The following is a 23,847-nucleotide window of genomic DNA, read 5'->3' on the forward strand; positions in this document are numbered from 1 at the left end:
GTTCAAGTAATTAATTTTCTCATGGAAATGTCATACCATTTAACTCATAGTTATGAGCCAAATATTTGTGCAGTAGTTTGTAATGAATATATGCATAATCACAGATTGCCCTATTTTCTTTGTACTCAAATGTAATTTAAAGGGACAGAATCAGGGTGTAGCACACTTCTCATTACTTAATGCTTGATGCATATTAGGTTCTCAATAATTCCTTGTTGGATGAGTAAATAAATGACTGACCATTTTGGCAGATTTTATCAAGCCCTATGAGTTTACAATCTTGGTTAGACTTATTGGAGCTTTATTACTAATGACTGACACAATTAACTGCGCGTGATGGATTTTGAAAATACTTGGTTGCTACAGAGTGCAGCCAAGGTAATTATTGATCTATATGAGCAAAAAAAATGCCGTAGAAACCAACATATACTCCTCAAGTAGGGAAAACCTGTATCAGATTATTTCCTGTTGCAGGTAACAGAAATAAGGCTTAAACCGGCTTAAAAATGTCAAAATGCCCAATGGTAATGCAAGCTCAAGGCACCATTTGAGCAGCACTCTGCTTTCCTTCTTTCAGTTCTCTTAGCTCTGCCTTCCTTCATGTGTTTTTGTTTGTTTTCTTTGTTGTCCTCAGTCTGACCTCTTTCATGGTCGCAAAGTGGCTGCCAGTACCAGCATGCTCATCATGTTCAGTGGGAGATAACAAGAAAGCATCTCCCCGAACCATGGCCAAAAAGTCCTTTCCTACAGTGTGATCAGGTGGGTTAAGGTCACATGGGTGCAGTTGCTTGGGGAAGGCCATCCACTGATTGCCTTTAAACTTGGATTTCTGGACCAATCACTGGCTAATGTAGTGCAATTGCCTTGAATAGCTGAGAGCAATCAAGACCTATTACTGGAGCTAAGGAAGGGGTCTTGGGTCAGTTGGGCTCTGTGGAGGTGAGGAGGATGCTTGAACAGAATTGGGTTCTGTTCAGAAGGACAGAGGGAAATAGATACTGTGTATGTAAATAACAGTGTCTACCCCAATACAGCACTTCTTTTAGAAATTACTATTGTTATATTTCTTTATAGGTTTTTCTTTTATTAAAGACTTTATTTTTCTACAGCTGTTTTAGGTTCACAGCAAAATTGAGAAGAAGGTGCAGAGATTCCCCACATACCAACTGCCCCCACACCTGCCTAGTCACTTCCACTATCGACATTCCCCACCAGGGATCCCTGGGTGGCACAGCGGTTTGGCGCCTGCCTTTGGCCCAGGGCGCGATCCTGGAGACCCGGGATCGAATCCCACGTCAGGCTCCCGGTGCATGGAGCCTGCTTCTCCCTCTGCCTGTGTCTCTGCCCCTCTCTCTCTCTCTCTGTGTGTGTGACTATCATAAATAAATAAAAATTAAAAAAAAAATTCCCCACCAGAGGGGTACATTTGTTACAATTGAGGAACTTACATTGACATGTCATTATCACTCAAAGTTCATAGTTTACATTAGAGTTCACTCTTGGTGTTCCACATTCTACGGGTTTGGACAAATATATCATGACATGTATCCATCATGATAGTATCATACAGAAGATCTTCACTGCCCTAAAAATCCTCTGTGCTCTACTTATTCATTTCAATCCCCGGAACACCCCTTCCTCAAAGAGGAATTAAAGTAGTCATTCAAAGACAAGTATTCCTCTATCTCCACAAAAATGAGGATTGATTCTCTCCTAAAGATATACTCATCAGTGAATTAAGGAATAAGGACAGAATGAGAAAATGTAGTTTGTCCTTCTCAAATGTTTATGCTTTTTTTTAATTCACTTTCTTCTTGATTGGTATGCATCAAAGACCCCATCGTGCTTTAGTTCTTTTCACCTGTGACCTATTCTCTTACTCTTTCTTTTTAAGAGTGATCAGCTTCTTTGTATCCTCTCTGGGAAAAAAAAAAAAGTCTAAGAATCACCAAAATAAACCCTTTATCACTTCCTGTAGGTTTTGCACCTTCTTCTGTTAAACTCTATCTGGGCGGAAAAAAAGAAGAAGCAGCCCCACCACCCCCATCAGTGCTTATTGAAAATACTGTGGACTTGTCAGTTGCATTTTGCAGGAATCTTAGTTCTCCCACGGTTATTTCACTTTTTCTGAAATTACTTAGATTAGTGAAGGTTAGAAAACCCTGTGCCTATGGCCTGGATATCATGGTTGACCACATCTGGTTTAAGAAGCAACCAGTGGTGGGGCTCCTGGGTGGCTCAGCCAGTTGAGCATTGGACTCTTGGTTTTTGGCTCAGATCATGATCTCATGGGTCTTGGGATGAGCTCTTTGTCAGGCTCTACGCTCAGCAAGAATCTGCTTGGGATTTATTCCCTCTTCCTCTCCCTCCCTCTTTGCTCTCCCCTCATCCCCACTTGCACGTGCTCTTGCTCTCTCTCTCTCTAAAATAAATAAATAAATCTTAAAAAAAAAAGGAAGGAAGGGAGTTATGGGTCATCAGCCCACTGGAGGGCAGGCTAACAGGGTTCTGGTCACTTGGACAAAGGAATAGAAAGCAAGTGAGAGATTTGCTAAACCAAACAGAGGGACTTTGGGAAGAAAACAAAGCAGACTTCCAGGATCCATTCACTTTCCAGGCAAGGCCGTACAACCCTTTGGGTGACCATAGTAGACAAAAAGCTACAGCCTGTGGTTCTCTGGAAGAATTATTGCCTTTTCTTCACGGTCCTGCTCTGTGTAACTGTCAGAATCAAACATTTAGGAAGGCAGAACTTCTTATATGGAAAGAAGAGGAGTGCTTTCACTTTAAATCATTTTTAACTCCTCCATTTTTTCCAGGCATATGCTGTAGGAAACATTCCCTATGAAAAACTGAGCCATTCTTACGTAGGATTTTGCATCCTGCCCCTTTCACATTTAAGAACTTTCCCACAGTATTGGTCTTCAGAAAAATGATTTTTTACAAAGGTTTTATTTGGGATGCCTGGGTGGCTCAGTGGTTGAGCATCTGTCTTTGGTTTAGGCCCTGATCCCAGGCTCATAGGGTCAAGTCCCACGTCGGGCTCCTTGTGGGGAGCCTGCTTCTCCCTCTGCCTGTGTCTCTGCCTCTCTCTCTCTCTGTGTGTCTCTCATGAATAAATAAATAAAATCTTTAAAAATAAATAAATTAAAACAAAAGGTTTTATTTATTTATTTGACAGAGACAGAGAGAGAGAGCACAAGTAGGGGGAGTGGCAGGCAGAGGGAGAAGCAGGCTCCCCACCGAGCAGGGAGCCCTCTCTGCGGCTCAGTCCCAGGACCCCAGGATCATGACCTGAGCTGAAGGGAGATGCTCAACCAACCGAGCCACCCAGGTGCCCCAGAAAAATTATTTTAAATAGTGATGTTATAAGCCACATAATGTAAGTGCCACAGTTAATAATTGCCTCCTTTTTAAAATTCTTTAAACCATATCTCTTAAAATGGAGACATCATTTAGACTGTGAAATGCATAGATCTGAAGCATACAGTTTGATGAGTTTTGACAAATGTAAAACACACCCTTGTCAAGGTAAGGAATACTTCCATCACCCCCAAAAGTGCCCTTAGGCCTCTTTCCGTTCAATAATCTATCTCCCCACAAGGCTATTCTGATGGCCCTCACCACAGATTCGTTTTGCCTATTCCTGAACTTCATCTAAATGGAACTATACAGTACATACTCCATTCTGTGTAGCTTCTTTTTTGTTCAATTATTTTGAGATTCACCCATGTTGTGTTTATCAGTAGTTGTTTCTTCATTATTGCTAGTCATACTCCATTGTATGGATAGATAACAACTTGTTTATTCTCCATTGATGGATATTTGCCTTGTTTCCAATTTGGGTCTATTATGAATCCTACCACTCTAAACACTTTTTTTTCAAGTCAATTTTAGAGGGGGTGAGAAATGGTAAGAAATGACAAATCGGTCAGTGATTCTTTTTCTTAGAATAGAAAGAGAAGCAAGGAATGCAGTTAAAAGACTGGGAAGGGTAATAAAAACTGGAACAAAAGAATCTTTTGAGAAAGATATTGTGTGGGAGGATTACTTTAAAAAGAAAAAAGAGAAGAATTAAAGTGGACAAGGATAGGAAAAAGCAATACATAAACAAACAAATGAAGGAAGGAATGATTTTTTTTTTTGTAAGAAATGCCTGTAAGAATTAGAATAAGTAAAAAGAGTTAGAACCACGGACCTTCTGTTTTTAATCATGGCCTTCGAGAACTCCTGAAACCAAGACAAACTTATGAGCCTCTTCCACACGGACTTTGGCCCCTCCCATGTTCCTGATGCTCTAATGTTTTACATGAACGGTTTCTACAGGCAACCTCCTTTCCCTTGCCTGCCAGACAGAGGAGTGTTCAAAGCGGCTTTGATCAGGGCAGCACACTCAGGGCAGTCTGTAAGGGAGGAAGCCGGGAGGCTTTTTAATTTAAAAATAAGTGCTGCTTTGTCTCCCATGTTTCCTTAATTGAGGCAGAAGCTGAATCTAGGACACAGCCTGGTGGGAGATTGGCTATGGCACAGTCACGTGGAGACCAGACTCGCAGTGAGAATGGGATGGTGAAGTGCAGAGAGGCAGAATGACACGTATGTGCGTGAGTGTGTGTGTGTGTGTGTGTGTACAGTTACAGGGAAGTCTGCTCAGCCGTCAGTCCTGTCAGATTAAGATGTCTGAATGGACTACAAGGAATAGAAATGCTAAATCCACATTAGCTGTGTTCTTTGATTTTTGTGGACATGTTGCAAAGGATTGCAATGCCTTCAACCAGGAATGGAGGAGAGAGACAGTCCAAGACGGCTGGAGTTCTTTCTGTCTTAGATTTTACAGGCCCGAGGGTTGAAATTTTCTTTCGTACTGTGGTGTTGCTGACATTTTGACCTAGAATATTTGTTTTCTCTTGAAACCAGAGAAGGGGCACAAAAATGTTGATAAGAAATCAGAGGAAAGACGGATGAGGAAATGTAGAAATCTATGTGAAGACACTGCCGATGGAGTTTTATGGTGCTTTATGGCGCTTTTACCCAGTTCCCCAACCCTGATTTTCAAATCAGTTTGAGGTGAATTTGATGGATAAAAGAACAAAAGGAGGGAAGGGAACAGGCCATGGCTGTGGTCTGCAGATATTGAAAGGTGTTAATATGGGGGAGGGATTTATTTGGTTTATAAATCCCAGAGGGACATAACCAGGAGAAGTGTGGAACAGCTTACAAAAATTCTGATTGAGAAAAAGGACCAATTTCTGTATGTGAGAACTTTTGGAATACAAAATAAAATAAGATACCATGTATTGACACACTTGGAGGAGTACAAGTACAGTGCAAATTCAAAGCATCCTTATGATTCAGCCCTTAAGGGAGATGAGGGTATCCTCACCATTAAAACACACCAAAGCAGTAATAAACATAATTGATTTCACAATGGGTGTGAATCTCAAAATACAAGCCCCAAGTACCCCCCAGGGATTGGATGAGATCACAGTGGACATTGGGGTCCCTTGGGGATGAGAGATATTCTTTTTTTTTTTTTTAATTTTTATTTATGATAGTCACACACACACACAGAGAGAGAGAGAGAGAGAGGCAGAGACATAGGCAGAGGGAGAAGCAGGCTCCATGCACCGGGAGCCTGACGTGGGATTCGATCCCCGGTCTCCAAGATCGCGCCCTGGGCCAAAGGCAGGCGCTAAACCGCTGCGCCACCCAGGGATCCCGGATGAGAGATATTCTTCACACTTCCCCACATTCCCCAAAGCTTACCACTTCTATGTGATGGGCTTATTGTTCCCCCCACGTATATTTACATGTGGAAAAAAAATCCCACATGATCTGTGTGACTGAGGATTATCGGCTTGATTTCAGGTGATGAGTTAGAGCAGACATTAACCTCTCAAGAAACTTGGTGAATTTTCATCTCTTAGATGTTAAAAGATATCGTTTGCAGGAATCAGGCCGGAGTAGGGGGTGTTTCCACGTTGAGTGTTTGGGAGAAATTGGAACAATGCCCTTAAGTGTGAAAAAATATTCTCTTTGGGAAGCTATTTACTATGGAAAGTATAGCTTTATGTTTCATCCTGTAGCCTGGGGGGCAGGCCTTGGGGGGTTTGCAGTCATTATAATCTCATCCACTTCCAAATTCATCCCATATTCCGAGCCCTTTACACCTGTTATCTTGTCAAATACAACAGCCCAAGGGGGAGAACATTACCAGTGAGTAAACTGAGGCTCTGAGATAATATATAAACCTGGGCAGTCACAGAATTCGGATATAGACAGCTCGGGATTGGAATCCAGCCATGTCAGATTCCAAAGGCTATGCTTGTCTTCCCCCATCTTTATGACCCAAGACCCAAGGGGATATTGGTTGCTTTCCTTCCTGCACTTCATCACTGTTTGTGTTTTCATTTGGGATCTCCCAGAAGTGATCCTGAAATAAGGATTTGGAAGCAGGTAGTTTATTCAGAAGGTGATCCCAGAGAAGTGGGAAAGGAGGGCAGAGAACAGAAAGCAACAGAAAGCATAGTCCATCATTGGGCGAGTTGTTACTGTGGGTCATTGTCCTAGCCCTGTGGGGGAACTTTGGAAAATGAATTATTCTGCCTGGGGGGGGACTAGAAAGTCGATGTATTTTTTTTTAACTGACCTATCACTGACATATAAACTGATATTAGTTTTAGGCGCATAACATAATGATTCGATATTTATATACGTTGCAAAACGATCACCACAATAAGTCTAATTAACATCTGTTACCTTACATAGTTACATTTTTTTTCCTGTGGTGAGAACTTTTAAGATCTACTCTCTTAAAAAAAAAAAAAAAAAAAGGATCTACTCTCTTAAAGTTGTATTTATATGTGGTCAACTCCTGTCCATCATTTTTTGAGGTTGCTAGGAGGGGATGGGGCATTAATTCCTGGCAGGGAAAGCTGGCTCTGGTGGTCAGAGCATGCCCTCAGCCTAAGAAATGAAGGTGCTGGAAGTAGAAGTCAGGCTGGTGTGCACTGAAGTGCCAAGGGTGAAGGCAAATGAAGTATAGATGCTTGGGGACCATGGACCTCTGCAGTGACCAATGCGCCAGCTAACTTGGTGTTTAGCACTAAGCCTTAAATGAGGCCAGTGTGGCTCTGCAGGGCTCGAGTATCTACCCCTGCACCCCTATATGAGAGCTGCAGGCAACCCAGACACCATTTTGCCAGAGGGTAAAGCTACTGTGTCATGCACAGAAGGAACAATGGCATTATTATTTTTTAACCAGAGGAGCTTCTCTTAGACGACTCAAGACTGCCCAATAACGCAGCAATGTGCTCACCATTTATAGGGAGATACAGAAGCAAAATATATGAAAGTTACTGGAAAGGATGGGGGTACGAGAGGATGCTTTGATTCTTTTAGATGCTGTGTTCTAGCCATTTATTCTGGATGCTGCATACTCTACGGGGCCCTCCCAGGTCTCTTAGCAATTAACATGTGCCATTAAAATCTTATCTACAATTATATTCTCCAGTCTAAATTCTAGCTTCGAGTTTTGCCTGATATTTTCTTCCCCGAACACATGAGTTCAGAGGCCTGTGAAACAGACAAACCCCATAGGGGATTTGATATCCCAAAGCACACTGAATATTTTACCAAGAGGTGAAACTTTAAAATGAATTCCTGAAACATAGCGCTCCTTTTATACTGAAGCTCAAACTTAGAGGCTGGTACACCGTTGCTGTTAAATAGTTTGGCCAACACTTCTATTTTTGTAACAAAGAAGTTGCCCTGAAAGAACCCAAGGAAGTAACAGGGCTCAGTGACAGGATGAAAGGGTCTGCCTGAAGCCATAGGAGCCACCTTTGAGACATAGAACATAAGGACACTTTCAGAGAAAATGAACCGTCCCTACTTTTCTTGGGCTATTTTTTAAAAAAAATCTGGAGGTTCTAGTATTTGAATATGTGAATCCAAATGTAGCATTGTCTTCAGATAGCATTGTATGACTTGTCCAAAATGAGAAATTAAGGTGTGCCACTTAAAGAACTGATTTTCGGGCACCTGGGTGGCTCAGTGGTTGAGCACCTGCCTTTGGCTTAGGTCATGATCCCGGGGTCCTGGGACCGAGTCCTGCATCGGGCTCCCTGCATGGAGCCTGCTTCTCCCTCTGCCTGTGTCTCTGACTCTCTCTCTGTGTCTCTCATGAATAAATAAATAAAATCTTTAAAAAAAAAAGAACTGATTTTCTTCCTAATAAAACTTCAAATTCTTCATCATATAGGGCATACTCATATAGGCAAACACTCTCTGGGACTAAAGCATACAATTGTAAACGAAGCATTTTGATGATTTTTTAAATTTTTCCAGGACATTTAGGAAAAGTATTGAGTCCTTTCCTCAGGGAACAAAGTCAACTTTTGGTCTCCCAATGATGCAAGTTTTATATAAACAGGAAGTCGAGGCCTTAGGACATCTCTGATATGTGAAAATGATGTTTCCTCTTATACATTTTCACCCCTATGTGTATAATTTTATATAACAGGGATCATATGTTATGTGTTGTCCTATGACTTGTTATATTTGATGAACAATATGTGATAGATTTTTTATTGCCAATCACGACCAGTTGTCATCTTAATGGCTACATACCATTCCAGTTGGATGGATGGAATGCTATAGACTAACTGTTTATGTCTGTTGAAACCTAATCCTAATATGATGGTATTTGGATGTGGGGGTCTTTGGGAGGTGATATTAGATCACAAAAGTGGAACCCTCATGATTGAGTTTAGTGCCCTTATAAAGAGATCCCAGAGAGCTCCCTGTTCCCTTCTGCCATGTGAGGACAAAGGAAGAAGATAGTTGTCAGTGAACCAGAAAGCAGGCTCTCTGGACACCAGATCTGCTGGTGCCTTGATCTTGGACTTCCCAGCCTCCAGCACTGTGAGAAATAAATTTCTGCTGTTTATAAGCCACCTGATCTATGGTATTCTGTTATAGTGGACTAAGACAGATTTATTTAGCCAACAGAGACAGGAGGAGATGCTCAACAGCACTAATCGGGGAAGTGCAAATCAAAACCACAATGAGATATGGCCTTACACCTAATCTGAATGGCTAAAATCAAAAAGACAAGAAATGGCAAGTGCTGGTGAGAATGTGGAGAAAAATGAACCCTCCTGCACACATAGGAAAATCTCTGAAAACTGAGTAAAAGTTAACCTTCCGAAAAAGACTTTTACATATATAAGGGAAATCTCCATTTGCAAGGGTGTCTCCCTCTCTTTAATAGGAAGAGGAGAATGACTAAACCTCTAGAAACTCTTAACAATGAAGAAAGCAATGACCTAAATCTGCATAACAACCTTACCTTTATTTACTGTGTTTTTCTTAATAACTTCACATAAAGTGTTCCTTCTATTTAAGAGGGACCACAGTGGTGGTGGTGGGGGGGTGCGGATAACAAGAAAAAAGAGATTAGGCTCAACTCTGAATACAAAGGACAAGTGGAGATGATGGCCAAGGAGCAGGGTAGGGGTAAGTGGACAGAAAATTACTAGAAGGAGTAACATCAGGGGTAAGGAACATTCTGGCTAAACTGATTGGACAGGATTCCTGCCTTCAGGCAGACCAGAATAATAAAATATGGAGGGTGAGGGATGAGGAATTTGACCTGATATTGAGAGTGGGGATTTTTGCTAAATTGACCTAGCAGGGTTCTTATTAAAACGAATCTCAGTGGACCAAGGGAAAAAAAAAAACAAATTTCGGGCCTAGTTGAGAAGAGTGCCCAGAGGAGCCTGACTCACGTTTGGTCAAGGAGCGAGTCTTTGTCAGAAGTAGGGGTGATCCCTGGGTGGCTCAGCGATTTAGTGCCTGCCTTTGGCCTGGGGTGTGATCTGGAGTCCCGGGATCGAGTCCCACGTCAGGCTCCCTGCGTGGAGCCTGCTTCTCCCTCTGCCTGTGTCTCTGCCTCTCTCTCTCTCTCTCTCTCTCTCTCCTTGTGTGTCTCTCATGAATAAATAATAAAATCTTAAAAAAAAAAAAAGAAATGCAGTAAATCTGCCTTCATGTGTCATTCAAATCTATGTCTAAGGGACTCATTCATGGTGAAAACAGAGCAGCTATTGATCATCCTCTATACTGTTGTGTTTCCTGTGCTTGAAAACTTTTTTTTTTAATATCCCCACCTTCCATTTTTCTTTCTTCTTAACTAATCATGTAATTGATCTATCACAGCCACTAACTCAGGAAACGAACAGGTGGGCCCTGGCACTGCCACTGCCACCTGCTTCATTCTGGGGATCCCCAGGGGGCTGGACACATCAAAAGCCCAGCTCCTGGCTGATTTGCCAACACTGTTGCCGGAACAAACTCAGATAAATTCATTGCAAGAGAAGCCAATAATTCAAGAAACTCGGTTTTGGAAAAGAGAACAGGAGAAATTTATTTTGGGTTCCAACAGCCGGGGGAGGTGGCAGGCTCAAATCTTAACAACCGCCTCTCTACCAGCAAGATGGACATCTAGAGTTTTATAGAGAGAGGCTCAAGGGGCATGTGCAAGAGAGTGTGCAGAGAGCACATGACCATGGGTCAGGGTGTTATATATTCAGCCCATGATCATGGACAGAGAAGGGGACACGTGAAGTGTGGTTCCTAGGCATTCTGTTGCTATCAGGGTTTTTCCGTTCTGGTGGTTGGAATGTTCCAGTCATTGCAAAATTGCCAATGCCTCAAGAAAGTGTGATAATAAATAAGCACAATGGGTTTCAGTAAGACCACGAGGTAAGCAGTCTTGTCTATTTCTGTTTTGTTTTTTTTAAAAGATTTTATTTGTTTATTTATTTTAGAGAGAGGGTGGGAGAGTGAGTGGGGAAGAGAGTCAGAGGGAGAGGGAGAGAGAGAATCCCAAGCAGACTCTGTGCTGAGCAGGGAGCCCCGTGAGGGGCTTCATCTCAATACCCTGAGATCATGACCTGAGCCAAAATCAAGAGTCAGAGGCTTAATGTACTGAGTCACCCAGGCCCCTTTTGCTGGTTTTAATTGTTGGGGTCTATGACAGAGCAAGAGGGTTCACCAATAATGCAGTTCTTAAAGCTTAGTCCTTTCTTTTAAATCTTGGGCCTTTGAATTTTAGTAAAGTGTGTTGCCCCTTTAGGTTAAAGTTTCTTTTTCAGAGAAGTTACAGAAACATGAAATTGTCCATCTGCAAGTCGTTGAGAGAGCTAACAATCTTTTTGCCTTTTATGTTCAATTCTCGGTTCCTATATTGCTGAGAGCAATCATTACTGTTTTCTCTATTTACTTTTTTTGTTTCCCCAAAAAAATCAACATTCTTACTGATGAGTGTTCCAGAAAGTTGCCCAGAGTATGTGGTCAGGACAGAAGTGAGGCAAGTCAGGCCCTTTGGCTGTAAGTACTTAAATATGGTTTTGACCGGAGGCCTGCACTGGGGACCATCACTGACCTATTCTTTTGAACAGGGAGATGTTCACAGTAAATGATGTTGACTCTAGGGAAAAAAGAGTTGCTTCTGGAAGAATACAGGGTTCACAAATATTAAAGGAACACTTTCTCTTGCAGGGATTGTGGCCAACAATTCTCTCCGGTGGGAAGGGAATTAACTCACAGCATCAATCTCCTAATTAGAGCAGCCATAGCAATGGTCCTCAAGAGAGGAAGGCATGGCGGAAAATCACCTAGGGAACTATACACATCATTTCTCCCCCTTTCCCTACTTACCAGTCTGCTGGGGGTGAGCATGTCTGGATGGCCCAGGGGAAGTGGGCACAGGTGGTTTTGACAAGTTTCCCAGGCAACACAGAGAGGCAGGTCTCTCTCACTCCACTGGGAATCACTAGGCTAAAGAAAGACCCAATGTTATTTATGAAAGTTTGAAATATATACTGTTGACTCTACTTCTAGGAATCTATAATGCAGAAATACTTGTACGCTCATTCAAAGATAAATGCACAAAGATGGCAATTATAGTACTTTGTAATAATAATAAAAATAATAATAGTAATGACAATCTTAAAGTCCATCAGTAGGAGATTGTTTAAATGTACAGTTTAGCCATACTATGGAATTCTATACCTTGGTTAAAAGAACAAGTTAACTCTTCATGTACTAACAAGAACGATCTCCAAGGGATATATTTGGGTGGAAAAAGTGTGTTGCGCAACAGTATGTATAATGTGATATTTTTGTAAAACCAAACAACCAAATTCTGCGTATATGTGTTTTGGTATATAAAAGAATTCTGGAAAGAGATACACAAATTCTTAGCACTGGTTATTCATGAAGATGGGAGTAGAATAGGGTGGAATTTTCAATTTTTTAAATGGACTTTGGCATTGGTCCTTTTTTACAACTCACATTTTTTTTTTTTCAAATGCAAAAATTAGTTGGAAAAAAAATGCCCCATAAAGAGGTGTTTTTGTTTGGTTGGTTGGTTGGTTTGGTTTTTGCCTCATATGGTCTTCAGTCTCCTTTCCATCAAAGCTTCTTAACTTGTCCTCACCATCACTAGTTCCTCACATTCACACCCACACCCACACTGCCATCATGAGCAGCCTGCGGCACATGAATAAGGGGAAGGAAACAAAAGTTCAAGGTGTTTTTTTAAGATTTTATTTATTTATGGGGCAGCCCCGGTGGCTCAGCGGTTTAGTGCTGCCTTCAGTTAGTCCAGGGCCTGATCCTAGGGACCCGGGATCGAGTCCCACGTTGTGCTCCCTGCATGGAGCCTGCTTCTCCCTCTGCCTGTGTCTCTGCCTCTCTCTCTCTCTCTCTCTCTGTGTGTGTGTGTGTGTCTCATGAATAAATAAATAAAAATCTTTTAAAAAAAAGATTTTATTTGTTTATTTGTGGGAGACACAGAGAGGGTCAGAGACATAGGCAGAGGGAGAAGCAGGGTCCCTGCAGGGAGCCCGATGTGGGACTCGATCCCAGGACTCCGGGATCACACCCTGAGCCAAAGGCAGATGCTCAACCACTGAGCCACCCAGGTGCCCCGAGTTCAAGGTGTGTTCTATAGGGGATGGTGAAAGGGAAGTGACACAAAGCATGTATTGTGTGACTGGCCACTCTTTGCTAGACAATATATATGTTACTCAAGATGATCCCAAGAGATAGCATTTTATATATGTTGTCCAAACCAATCATAGTCTCTATGTTTTGAATACAGCTTAAAATGTGGACTTGAATTAGGAGTAATTCTATCCTTTGGTCAGGCCCTCCTAATCCCCCATTGGGATTAGCTAACATTGTCCTAATCAAGACCCAAAGGACTCAGGAAGAGTTTTTTAGCTCCCTCCTAACTGCCTCTAACAATTTAGAGAGAGGGCCTGGTCCAGGAAGAGAGCTATTGCCAGAGATAGCTACAAAGAGTCTGGGCTAGGTGTGGTAAGGGGGGTGGGGGGGCTCACCAGGGTCTGTTTGTTCCAAGTCCTCTCTGTGTCCTATTGCATCTACCTGGCATGACAAATATTTGTTTACCAAACATTTGCTCATCTCATCTTCCTATAAATTTACTTCCTCTGCTTTGAAGCCCCAGACCCTGCTCCCTTCTCCTTAGCTCAGGATGACATATAAATCTCAATTGCCTGACTATCTTTGGGCCTCTCATGTACTTGTGGGGATCCCATAAGTACAAAATTAAGTTTGCTTTTCTTCTGTTCATCTCTCTATGTCAATTTAATATGTCAATTTAATAGACCAGCCAAAAGAACCTAGAATGGTAGAATAAAAATTTTTCCTCTTCTACACTTGTATACCAGATGTTTTCTAGATATTTGTAAGGTTTAAAATTTGTTTGATTTTCCTATTAGACTTTCAATTCCTTGAAGGTTGTGACCTTGTTTTCTTTATTATTTGTGTACTTGACACCTAGAAGGCATATGATGTACATTAAATAAATGTTTATTCCAAGAATAAATAAAAAATAAATACATAATCAATCAAAATAAGTTTTGGGGGATAAAGATCTGAAGAAGAGCATATATAGGAAGTTTCATTATTTGAAATAATCTCCCAGGAGTAAAAGTTGAAGGTAATTGATTTGTAAGGTTTGGGCATCAGATCATCTAGAAGAATTATCAGGAAGTGAAACATTCATTTGAATAAAATGTGATTATCACTGATTTCAAATACTTACCTGCCTGAGAAGCTTTGATTTTGCTTTTATATAGGATTATGTGTTACATACACAAAAAGCACACAGCAAACCAAGAAAGAAAAGTAAAAATCAGAGCCACAAGCAAACTAAAAATGTAGTTACTGTTCCACATGTGACAGATGAGGTGTGGACTTTAAAGAAACAACTGTGACTGGAGTAAAGAAGAAATGTTGTTCAGCGGTGTGTTTTACTGTTCTCGCCCTGAGTACTCGCATATAGAAAACCAATGTTAGGAGCCAGCGAAGAAAATTTAATGGCTGAAGAATGATTTTAAAATAGAACATTGACACTAGGCCATAATACTTTCTTGTAATTACTCATCTGGTTAAGGACTTCAAAAGTATTAGCCATGGAAAGCCAGACAAATATTTGCAAATATTTGCAACTAAAATGTCTTAAAATGTCTAGGCCATGTTCGGTACTATGACTGTTTAAAACACACACACATACACACACACACACACACACACACCCTCAAGCCCAAATATGTAAAGAGTATGCATACTCATAGGCCATTGCTTCAGATCTTAAAAGACTGGACTAATGAATGACACAACCTGTGGGGAGGAAAAATATGAGAAAAATATTGCCCCTACTACAGAAAAGAGTTAACACAGATGTGATGCCTAACTGCTTATCCTTAGAAAGGTCTCCTTTCAAGGTTGGCCCATGATTGGAGTCTGGGAACTTGAATTTCGGGAGAGTTCCCACCATTTCCAGAACTGATAAGAGTGGCTCGCTGGGCCTAAACAGTTTGTGCAAACATTAAGGTTTATGCTTGAACACCTGCTTTCCTTCTGAGAGGCTGGAATTTGGGTACGTGCCAGGCAAGGGGTGCCTACGTGACCACCCCCAAATAAAAACCCTGGGGGCTCAGTCTCTAATGAGCTTTCAGGGTTGGGAACATTTCACACGTGTTATTGTAACTTGTTTGTGACTCCACTGGGAAAGGACTTTTGGAAAATTGCACCTGGTCTCCCTGTGTGTTTTTTCTCTTTGCTGACTGTGCTTCATGTCCTTTCACTATGATAAATCTTAGCCCAGACTACATGCTGAGTCCTACGAGTCCTCTCAGTGAATTATCAAACATTTTGTGGTCTTGGGGATCCCTGACACACCCTCAGACACCAGATGCAGACGCTTTTATGATCTCATATGAAAATTATTCTTACTGAATATTCTCAGACCCTGTTGTAGCCTATCTTCCTTCCTCTTTTGGTGCACTGCAAAGATCCAGTTAAAATAGAACCCGCTTTTTTCTTTTTAATATTTCATTGTTAGGCACACAGTGCTACAAAACAAAATATAGTTAAAAGTTGAAATTTCCTTCCAGGGCAGCCCGGGTGGCTCAGCGGCTTAGCCTCTGCCTTGGGCCCAGGGCGTGATCCTGGAGACTGGGGATAGGGTTCCACATCGGACTCCCTGCATGGAGCCTGCTTCTCCCTCTGCCTGTGTCTCTGCCTCTCTCTGTGTCTCTCATGAATCAATCAATAAAAATTTTTTTAAAAATTTCCTTCCAAGGAGGTGGGCAGGGGCTGGGGGTGACTGGGTGACGGGCACTGAGGGGGGCATTTGATGGGATGAGCACTGGGTGTTATTCTATATGTTGGCAAATTGAACACCAATAAAAAATAAATTTAAAAAAATTTCCTTCCAAATAAGCCAGCTGGTTCTTTTTTTTTTTTTTTTAAGATTTTATTTATTTATTCATGAGAGACAGAGAGGCAGAGACACAGGCAGAGGGAGAAGCAGGCTCCATGCAGGAAGCCTGATGTGGGACTTAATCCGGGCGCTCCAGGATCACACCCTAGATTGAAGGCGGCGCTAAACCGCTGAGCCACCTGGCTGCCCAGGCCATCTGGTTCTGTGTAAACTTAAAGTGTCTGAATATTGTAATTGTCTTAGCAAGAAAGTCTGTAGGTTTGCACAACCCTTTAGGGATATTTTGTTTTGATGTCAAAATACCTGACTACTTTCTAAAAAGCAAGGTTTCCTTTTCTCTCTTTTCCACCCAGCAAATCTCTACTCAGCCTCCAAGATTCAGTTCAAATGTTACCTCTTCAGTTCAACCTTCTAAACTCCCCCAGGCTAAGTGGGTCCTTTATTTTTTCCACATTGTATTTTATGTCTTGCTCTTCCACAGAGTGATCACATTACATTAAGGTTGGTTATCTCTTTCTCTTCTGAACTTTGAGGTCAGGACTAGGTCTTTCCATCCATCAGTTCCCAGATTATTACCTTAGCATGTGGCAAAAAGCGTGTACCCAGAAACAGTTTGTCACATAATATTAAATGAATTACTAGGCATCTTTTTGGTTCATTGCTTAATTTAAATATGTTTGTGGGACCTTATATTCATTGTGGTACTCTGAGATGTAATTCAATGGGATCATGGTTTTGAAAATTTCTTGAAAAAGTATACGGTGCTAAATTGCTCTTGATTATTATTATTAGTCATCATCATGGTAGAGAGTTTGTATTATTATTATAAAAACTACATGTCTTGGCATTTTGAAAATGCGAACTTGAGAATCATTGCTCTAGCTCTTGCTATAGAGCCAGACAGTATGTGGTTACACAATATTTTACCTTTTTAGAAAGCGACCAAATATGATCATGGAGGAAGCAGATAAAGGGGAGCAGAACATGCCACCCCAAAATATGCCTTTATGGCATAAAGATTATTTTAGGCTGGTTATTTTTAAGAAACTGTAGATACAGAAGAAGCTCTGAAATGGGAGCAAAAGCTTCCCTTTTGTGAGAGATGTTTACATGTATAAGGGAAATCTCCATTTGTAAGGGTGTCTCCCTCTCAGTACCAGGAAGAGGAAGAGGACTCTAAATCTCTAGAAACTGATCAGTGGGGAAGGCAGGGACTTAAATCTTCACAAGAACCCTACCCTTGTTTACTGTCACCTACTATAACTGGCTCCCCCACCCCAAAACATTTCTTTTATCTTAGCTGAAGGTGATATTTTAAGATGGTGGCTTGGACCATTTTAGGGAGTTACTCGGTTTGCCTGGGTTTCTACCATGTGTACAGGTGGTATATAGTTATTAAATGTATCTTTGTTTTCTCCTGTTAATTTGTCTTTTTATCATGAGCAGGAGGAGGTCTCAACTAAGAACCTAGAAGGGTAGAGGAAAAACTCCCCACCCACCCGCTCCAGCAAAGGGCTAACAGTTATACTATTTCAAAGCAAACCACATAACAAGAAAGGAATATTGACTAGTGGTGCTGACCTGTTAATGTTCAGCAAGAACCTCCTACATACAGTGGTCTTTTCCTTCTTAAACTGTCTACAGTGTCTGAAGCTGTTGCCTTCCTGTTTCCTGAGATTTCGTCTTTCCCTACTTTCTAGGACACCACCCTGTTATCCATCTTCCAGTTTCACTGCCCCTTCTCTACTTTCTTCTCTGGCTTGCCTTCTTGCCTCCCCCTCTCCCATCATCCCCCCCCCCCCACACACACACACACTCCCACCTCTTAAGTGTGTTCATTTAACTCCTATTCTATCCATGGCCCTTTTCTCTCTCCATTCCCTCCCTTGGAAAATAAGATAGTTACAAATTACCAAGCATTTACTATTGATTTTAACCTTATATACTATTGGGGAGCAAAAATTTTCTTCTACTCATCAAAGATTCTTTCAGCTGGTCTAAAAATCAAACTGACTCGAGACAGATTAACAGGAGAAAATCAAACACAAGTTTAACAATATGTATGCCTCCTGTGTTTATGGGAGAGACCCAGGAAAACTGAGTAACTCCCACAAATGACTGAAGCCATCACCTTAAAAACCATCTTGAGCTAAAAACAAAAGAGATGGGAGTCAGTTATAAGGGTACCAGGAAAAACTCAGTAATGAAGGGTAAGGTTGTTATGCAGATTTAACTCCCTCCCTTCTCCACAGAGTTTCTAGAGATTTGTAGATATCCTCCTCTTCCTGCTACAGAGAGGGAGATCCATTACAAATGGAGATTTCCCTTATACATGTAAATGTCTCTTACAAAAGGGTGTCCATGGTCTCTTAAAAATAACCAGCTTGAAATAAGCAATAGAGCTTGGGATACCAAAGTTTGCTCCCTTACAATAGATAGTAGTATTATCCCCGTTATAAAGATGAGAAAATGGAAGCAGAAAGATGTGGAGTAGTCCAAAATCACAGAGCTCTTAAGGGGGAGGGGCTGAGATTGAAACTCTGATAGCTTGGCTCCAGAGTCCAGACTTTTAACTGTTTGATCACTCTGTAGAAAGCACCTACAAAGCAGAACCCTTTGGTTCAGAGTCGAGAAACCAATTGCCAAAACCAATTGCTGGATTTGGAAGGATGGAGGACTAGCTATTTTCTTGTGAATTCCTCAAAGGGATTCCCCGATCAATTTACTTAAAACAGAAACTGCCATTTGCTCTGAAGTTGTGAGACCAGGCAACTGAAAAAAGTCTTGGCAATACTGACTCAACCTAGTTCCTCTTATGATTTTCCTGTCTCTGGTACTGATGCTGCCATAAAGGTGAAGATGAGATATTTGAGCTATGTAACTATATAGTAGTGACCCGTTGAGTCTCTATTTACTGTTGGTGCTACAGAAACATCACTACTGTGTACTGCCCAGTGCCAGACTCGTTATCACCTTTTGTGAAAAATATTTACAGAACAAAAGAACATGTTTGTCCCAGAATGTAAGCTCCTGAGAAGCAGGGAAGGTGGCTCTCCTACATTATATTCTGTAATGTTCCCCCTAAGTAATCCTTCAGTTAGGAGCATCTCTTAAATTCTATTGATTGCAATCAAACTTTTTGGATGGGCACATCTGAATGCAGTAGAAAGCTTATTTCAGGATTTAGGAAATATTTGCATCGCTTTTAAGGAGCTTATTAAATTCTAAAAAGAGCCAATTTAAAAGCCTTTTTATTGAACCAAGAGTGAAAGTAATGAAAACCAATTTTGCACAGTTAAAAAAAGAACAGTGAAGCTCTTAATAATAATTGTTTTTGAACTCCCCATTGCTTAACTCAACACATTTTGTTTCTGAGCAAAACTTTCCTTTCCTCCTGGGAACACCTTAACCAATCCCAAAGTTACACAGTAATTGAAGTTGTTAACTACTCTACCAAATGCAGATCATTTGCTTGGGAGTTTGAATCACTTTTAAAAGCTCACTAATGTTGCTCATGGTGTGGAAACATTCATGGATGGTTCAGAATATTCCTCCAGATTCACTCCAGTTTTGTTTATTTTCCTCAAGTTGCAGTACAGTGTCATTTCAGTTCACATACCCTATTAGATCTAACATATCTAATCCAACTGTATTCTTAGGAAATTATTTCAGGGTGCCTGGATTGTTATGGTCTCTGTTTCCGTCATTGGATCTGTTGCTGCTGGCTCTTTCCAAATGTTGGGACTCTGGGGAATTTACCACTTTCTTCTTCATACCTTGATGTATTCCTTGAAAAAGGTTTTTGTTTTGTTTTTTTTCTTAAAGAGCATTTCTCATTTTTATAAGATCAATATGTCATTACCTGATTTACGGATATTTACTTTCTGTGTTTCAGTTCCAGTTCAGACAGTAAACATGTATTGAGTGTCTATTATATGCTAAGATGCCACATTGAGCAAGATGGGGGTCTCCTCCCTTAAGGAGCTTTCAGCTCAGTTGGAGAGAAAAACATACAGGGACAAAAATGTTTATGCTGGTGGTATGCATAGGGGACCATGGTAACAGGACGTGTTCTCTTGGAAGAGAGGGCCTGGGCGTGACGAGGAGGACAAATAACAACTGACCAGGAGGCTGGAGGCAGGAAAGGCAGAGGGGACAGCATGAACAAAGGCCTAGAGATAATAAACAGCACGCTGTGCGTGGCTTGCTGCAAGCCGCACTGGAACTGCTGGTGAAGAACGTGCTGGGCACAGTTGGTATGGAAAGATACTAGACAGCTGTCCAAAGACCAGCTCACGAAGGGCTTTTTTGCTATTCCAAGCCAGCTATGCCATGCTCTACAGCTTGGCAGGAAATGAGGCAGTGTGCAAGGGTTTTAAAAAAGAAAGTGACAGTGGGAATATAAATTGATTCAGCCACTACAGAAAACAGTATGGAGGTTCCTGAAAAAATTAAAAATATAATTACCGTGTGATCCAGCAATCCCACTTCTGGGTATATATCCAAAAGATAGGAAAACAGATGGAGAATATATCTGGGCTCCCAGGTTTATTGCAGCATTATTCATGATAGCCAAGACACAGACAGAACCTAAGTGTCCATCAGTGAATGAATGCATACGAAAGGTGTGGTATATATACACCATTGTATATATATACTATTTTCCAAGATTGAAAAGTGTGGCATGTATATACAATCTTTTTCGGCCACAAGAAAGAAGGAAATTTTACCATTTGCAACAACAGGGATGGACATCAAGGGCATTAAGCTTATTGAGATAAGCCAGACAGAGAAAGACAGTATTTCGAGGTATTAAGTATACATGGAATCTAAAAAAGCTGAATTTACAGAAACAGAGAGTAAAGTAGTAGTTACTGGGGCTGGCGGATGGAGCAATCGGAGACATAGTGATCAAAGGGTACAAACTTGTAACTAGAGGCTGAATAAGTTCTGGAGATCTAATGCATAGCATAGTGATTATAGTCAACAATATTATATGCTTCAGAGACTAGCAAAAGACTAGTTTTTGTTTTTGTTTTTTTTTTTCCAAAGAGGCTGGATATTAAATGCACTCACCACAAAGAAGAAATGATAATTATGTCATATGATAGAGGTATTAGCTAAAGCCATGGTGGTAGCCATATTGTGATACGTAAATGTATCAAAGCAACACACAATGTTATAGGTCACTTATGTCTCAAAAACTATTTTCAAAATTAAAATTAAATAAATAAATAAATAAATAAAATTAAAATAAAAAATAAAAATACTTTTTAAAAATAGAAAACAGGAATGCCTGGGTGGCTCAGCAGTCAGCTCAGGGTGTGATCCCTGGGTCCCAGGATCGAATCCCACATCGGGGCCCCCCACAGGAAGCCTGGTTCTCCCTCTGCCTATGTCTCTGCCTCTCTCTGTCTCTCATGAATAAATAAATAAAATCTTAAAAAAGAATAAAAATAGAAAACAAATTTAACAATGTCAGATTTACCATTTAGGTAAGTCATTCAGGTGGCACTGGGTATGGATGTGAAGTCGGCATGAGTAGAAGCTAAAACCCAGTTGGGAGATTTTTGCAACGATCTATAGAAAAAGATGGCTTGAACTGAAGCAGTGGTAGCAGGGCTGGGGAAATGGGTGGTGGGTTTGAGGTATATTTAGTAAGTGGAACTACCAGGGCTCAGTGTCTGGATGGCGAGAGGAGAATTCTAGTATAATCCTTAGGGTTCCAGCTCTGTGTCCTTTGGTAGATGAAAGATAGAGAACATTTTAGGGGAAAGACTGATGAGCTTTGTTTTGGACTTTTGGGGTTATATGTATCTGGGGAACATCCAAGAGAGCTTGCACAGCAGGAATTTGGATAAAGTACTCTAAAGTTCTGGGCAAGGATGCAGATTAAAAGTGGTGTGATTAAATCTATGAGATCACGTAAGATCAATCAGAAAGCAATATGCAGTGGGGCACCTGGCTTGCTCAGTTGTTAGAGCATGAGACTCTTGATTTTGGGATTGTGAGTTCGAGCCTCACATAGGGTGTAGAGGTTACTTTACTTTTTTTTTTTAATATTAAAAATTAGGGCAGCCCTGGTGGCTCAGTGGCTTAGCGCCGCCTTCAGCCCAGGGTGTGATCCTGGAGACCCGGGATCCTAGTCCCACGTCAGGCTCCCTGCATGGAGCCTGCTTCTCCCTCTGCCTGTGTCTCTGCCTCTAACTCTCTCTCTGTGTCTCTTGTGAATAAATAAATAAAAACCTAAAAATAAATAAATAAATAAATAAATAAATAAAATTAAAAATTTAAAAAGGAAAGCCATATGTGATAAGTTATGGGCTGAGGGTGGCACCCTAGAAAGAATCCAGTAGATCAGGGGAGGAACATTAAGGTGACAGAGGAACATTATCCCCGGGGAGTGAAAAGAGGACCGGGAGAGGGCAATGCTATTGAAGTGAGGACACTAGAGACTTTCTAGAAAGAACTGATGGACAACAGTGTCAAATGCCTCAGGACAATCCACAAGGGGAAGGAGGGAAAAATGTCCATTAGGTCTGGCAGTTGGAGAGTCATTTGTAGCTTCTGTCAGTGCAGGGGGAAAGCAGATATTCCAGCCCTGGTCTGTGAGAGGGAGCGCCTGTAACTAAGGGGAGATTTTTTTCTCACTCTAAGCGAGTCCAAGTCTATCAAACTGTTTAGTATCTCCATTGCTGGTAGGAGGATTGTTTCCTGCCATTTCACTGAGTGGGTAGCCCCAGAAGGATTCCAGACTTGTCTGGGCCTCAGGCTTCTTTCTTGGTCCTGCTGGTGATAGACTTCCATAGACTCCTGGTTCATCACATATCACTTTCCCTTTTTTAAAAAAATACTTTTAATTTTTTTAAGATTTATTTTTATTTATTTTAGGGAGTGGGGAGGGGCGGAGGGAGAGAGAGAATCTGAAGCAGACTCCCTGCTAAGTGTGGAGCCAGACTCGGGGCTCAATCTCATGACCCTGAGATCACAACCTGAGCCCAAACCAAGAATTGGATGCTTAACAGACTGCACCACCCAGGATCCCCAGTTTTTAATGTTGTTTTGTTTTGGTTTGGTTTGTGTTTTGTTTTGTTTTTTAGTAAACTCTGCCCAGTAGTCTCCTGGTTACCAAGGTCCAAAAATGATTCAATCTGGGCAGGGCAGCCAGCACCATCATCGTCTGCTCATCACTCTGGTTCACAGCATCCCCTCCATCTTTGGACCCCTGGAGTTCTTTACTGCCTTCAAATCCAGCTGTATATTTTAAAGGAGTTTGTTTCAGTAAATAGACAGATGGACAGACAGAAGGAATTTGTTGTATTTTCATCCAGGCTTCATATATGTCCCCTAGTTGGGGGTTTTGAAGAATATCTACCATCTAGTATTGCCAGAAATGGAAACACAGATCTGTTTCTGAACATTGAAATACACAGCATGGGGGATCCCGAGCCAGGTAGTCGACGGGTGGGGTGGAGGCCCCCTTGGAGCAGCACTTGAAGGACACACTGAAGAATCCATTGTTGAGTCCTGTGCACAGATTCACAAGGATTAATCTGGGCAGCTGGGGGACCCTGTCAGATGAGCATGCTGGGGTGATACCTGTTCTAGCCCAGCAAGCAGCTAAGCTGACCTCAGCCCCCACTGATATTCCTGTGGTGTGTCTAGAATCAGATAATGGGAACAATATGATCCAGGAACATGAAGGCATTGCAGTGGCAGCGCATGAAATGGCTTCTTGACGTCTGATATCAGTTCTCCAGCAGTGCGTCATAGGGGCTTGATCCTACCAATATCAATTATCTTGTACAACTACTAAAGTAGTCAGGCCATTTATTTAGTGTGCATTGGGCACTTTTCTATTAATTTTAGAGTAAGCTGCTTTTTGACAGTCAATGGACTGACTTATCAAAATATTAGTAAGAAGGGATCATGGTTTGGGGCAACTGGGTGGTTCAGATGGTTAAACATCTGCCTTCGGCTCAGGTCATGATCCCAGGGTCCTGGTCCTGGGATTGAGCCCCATGTCC

The 23,847-nt window shown here is 41.4% G+C and overlaps 1 pseudogene; it reads left to right on the forward strand.

Annotated features, from left to right (window-relative positions):
• The first annotated feature begins 336 nt into the window (after nucleotides 1–336).
• On the forward strand, nucleotides 337–23,559 carry LOC140628536 (ragulator complex protein LAMTOR5 pseudogene; annotated as a pseudogene).
• Nucleotides 23,560–23,847: the final 288 nt, after the last annotated feature.

The sequence above is a fragment of the Canis lupus genome, chromosome X, assembly GCF_048164855.1.
Source record: "Canis lupus baileyi chromosome X, mCanLup2.hap1, whole genome shotgun sequence".
In the NCBI taxonomy this organism is placed as follows: Eukaryota; Metazoa; Chordata; class Mammalia; order Carnivora; family Canidae; genus Canis; species Canis lupus.